The sequence below is a fragment of the Coffea arabica genome, chromosome 1c (assembly GCF_036785885.1).
Source record: "Coffea arabica cultivar ET-39 chromosome 1c, Coffea Arabica ET-39 HiFi, whole genome shotgun sequence".
NCBI classification, from domain to species: Eukaryota; Viridiplantae; Streptophyta; class Magnoliopsida; order Gentianales; family Rubiaceae; genus Coffea; species Coffea arabica.
The window spans coordinates 41,268,256-41,271,561 of NC_092310.1; the positions used below are offsets into that span (position 1 = coordinate 41,268,256).

Sequence of the window (3,306 nt, forward strand, 5' to 3'; positions counted from 1 at the left end):
CTTTCAAAGAGTTGAAATAATGGAAATTTGTGCTATTCTAGGTGGCCTTACAAGCCCCTAACTAAATACTTGTGTTTTTTCTATCTGCAAAATTTTGGGTATTACGCTTTGTTTACGGACTTTATGCAATATTGCCAAATAGCAGTACAACTTTGTATTTGAATTTCACATGTGTGCAGTAAGGTTTTGTTTGCTTATAACTTTGGCAATAAAAGTGGTCTTCTAATGTATTTATATAAATGCAACTAGTGTGCATAGGTGGTGTTAGCTTTGGTTGAGAGGCAAGGTTTTGCTGGCTATATGCTTAGCCTTTGTTTATTAGTTTTGCTTTTGTGACTTAGTTTTCTTTATGGTTTATTTGGGCAGCTATAAATTGAAGGTTTCCAAATGTTCAAGATGATTATCCAGATTTGGAGGAAGGATTGAATAGATTGACAATTATTGTGACTTAGTATAAGATTTGTGCTTACCTTGTAGACACCAAAATGATTATGTTTTCTTGAATATTTTCTAGTTGATGAGTCATTTATTTTCTTACATTTTAATGTATATTTTTTCTCATTTTTATAGGTTTATCTTAAGAAAAGAAAATTATATTAAAACAATCAAAATCAAAAGCAAAAAATCAAAATCAAATCATGACTAAACTTACACATTTTCATCATTTTCCCTACCAAAACCACTATTAACCCATTTTACACTCAATTTCCATGCACCTTTCTTTTCATTTAGTAAAAAGCCATCATTTGACAAGAACCAAACCCAATTGACTCCGTCTCGACCATTCATTTTTTTTTTCTCTCTCAACACTCAGCATCTCCTCTAGACAAAAAACACTCACGGAAGGAAAAAATTGGGATCCCATATCTCAATCCTTTGTCTTTTCCTCACAAGAACAAAACTTCACCTTTTGGCTCCAAATACATCTCTCGGCCTCTCCCTCTAGAGACAAGATGAAAAAAAAAAAAAAACTCCCTCTCCCTCTCGGTTCTCGTCTCCCTTTCCCCCTCTCAATTTCACACACCTACTGGCAAGTCAAACACAAAAGAAAGCAAGCCATTGGACAGTTGGAGGTTTGGAATTTCATTAAAACATTTTTAACCAAGAAACTCCACTTTCGGTGAGGTTTCTCTCAATTTTTTTTTAGCAAATTAAATTCATGTTGATTGCCTAGTTTCTCTTGCTTTTGTTGGGTTTTATTGTTGCTGTGGTGCTGTTAAATATTGAGGTTAAGTTACCAGCAAGATTGAAGAGAGAGAGATAGCTTTTGTGTATGCATGCTATATGTTTGATAAAATGTCAAAAATGGAAAATCGAATTAAAATGTTAATTTTGTACATATATTGTTGTTAAAATGAATAATCATGACTAGTTAATGGTTTGGAGAGGTTGTTTAATTAAAGTTTTGTGTCGATTTTGTAGTCTAAAAGGCAAAAAATATGAATTTTAGGGGTTGTTTTGCTTTAATTTAGCCCTTTTATGTTGTTTTCTTATCAAATTAAAATCATAGTTGTATTGTAAAAGCTGTAAGGAGTGTTGTAGTATAATTTTTATGATTTTTAATGAAGAATATGGTGTTTTGAAAAAATAAAAAATGGGCTGTCTTTTACTATTTTCACCACTTTTGGTTCTTTTTTTGTAAGAACTAAGCACAAAAATGGAATCCACGTGAAAAATCAAATGAGGGGGTGTATTGTGAGAAAATTTGGTGACCGGAAAATTTGCCGGCGTCCGGTAGCGGTCCGGCGGTGGCGCTGCCGGAGGCGGCCATGGCCGCCAGCAGGAAGAAGCTTTAGCTACTCGAGTCGAAGAAGAAGAAAGAAGAAGAAGAAGAAGAAAGAAGAAGAAGAAGAAGAAGAAAAAGAGAAAGAAAAAGAAAGAAAAGAAAAAATGAATGGGCTAATGTTTTTTTTTCTAGTGGGCTTGTGATTATTTTGGTTGGTTCCTAGGAATGGATTTTGGTTTATTTCTTTTGGGTTTCGGCTTGGGATAGGAGGCCAAAGTCCATACATTTTTTGTTTGGGCTTGAGTGATAAAAGATTTGGCTGGACTGTTTGCTTCCCTTGGACTTTCGGCTGGGCTTAGAGATTTTGGCCCAAAGACACAAAATGATGGCCCAATGGCCTGTTTTTCTTAAGAAGATCTTATGCGAATTTGCACTTTAGCCCCTGATCATTGGAGTAGCTTTACTGTGTCTCAGAAAATTTTAAATTTCTTTCAGTTAGGTCCTTAAATTAATTGCATTTTGGTACCTAAACTTTATCTTTTATTTAATTTTGACCTCTAAACTTTGGAAAATTTATTTTTTTACCCCAAAAGTTTTTCAATTTTTGCAATTCAATCCCTAGTGAATTTTGACTCTCTCTATTATAATTGTTTCTTTTCTTTAATAGCTAATTATACTACTTTTGAACATATTTAACTTGTGATTTTTAGATGTTCTTAAATTTCTTTATGTTTGACATGTTAATGTGAATTTAGTATTTTTATCATCATCATCATTATTATTATTTTCAATTATATTTGTGCCATGATTCTTTTGTTCATTTTGAGTATAAATAGGACAATTTGACTTCCATTTAGTCACCGCTTCAAAAGGGAGGTATCCCTATTATTATTTAAATGTTAATTACGTGCTCTTATGTGTTCCTACATGCTCCTATGTGTTTATATATTTTTATATGCTTTCTTATTTATTTGATTCAAATGTTCATTCAAATTTTCTTATGTTTGTTTAGTTAATTTTATAATTATTTGAGAGGTTTTTAAATACTTCAAGATGTAATAGATAGGTAATATTTTTTGAAAAATTGTAATTAGATAGACCAATGTAATAGATAGGATAAATAGGTTTATTTTATCATATTTTTCCACTTTAGATTGTAATTAGGTCCCCTATTGTAATAGATAGAATAGATAGGTTTTATTTTTTATATTTCCCTATATTATATTGTAGTTAAATTCTCCGTTGTAATAGATGGGTTTTATGTGTTTATGTAGCTTATGTGTTATATGCTTTATCCGCTTTCCTTAGAATTTTTGCATCTAAATATTATGCTTACGTGTTACATGCTACGTGCTCTTCTGTATTTATTTGTTTTAATTTATGCCTTATTTGTTTTACTATGTATTATTAATGCATGGCGTTACCACACTAGTCCAATGCTAGTTATGGCTTGTTCCTTCGTCTACTTGCTAGTCCGATGCTAGTAAGGTTCTTTAGAAATGGACTAGTCCAATGCTAGATTCTTAGATCGTTCAGGCGTTAGATTTATCTCTTGCGTAACATCCATTACATTTTCATGT

At 32.0% G+C, this 3,306-nt stretch overlaps 1 long non-coding RNA gene across 1 annotated transcript; it reads left to right on the top strand.

The window, feature by feature from the left end:
• Nucleotides 1–751: 751 nt before the first annotated feature.
• LOC140015161 (uncharacterized) lies at nucleotides 752–2,993 on the top strand. Its single transcript, XR_011821836.1, has 2 exons — nucleotides 752–1,120; nucleotides 1,644–2,993. It is a non-coding gene; the product is annotated as an uncharacterized lncRNA (long non-coding RNA).
• Nucleotides 2,994–3,306: the final 313 nt, after the last annotated feature.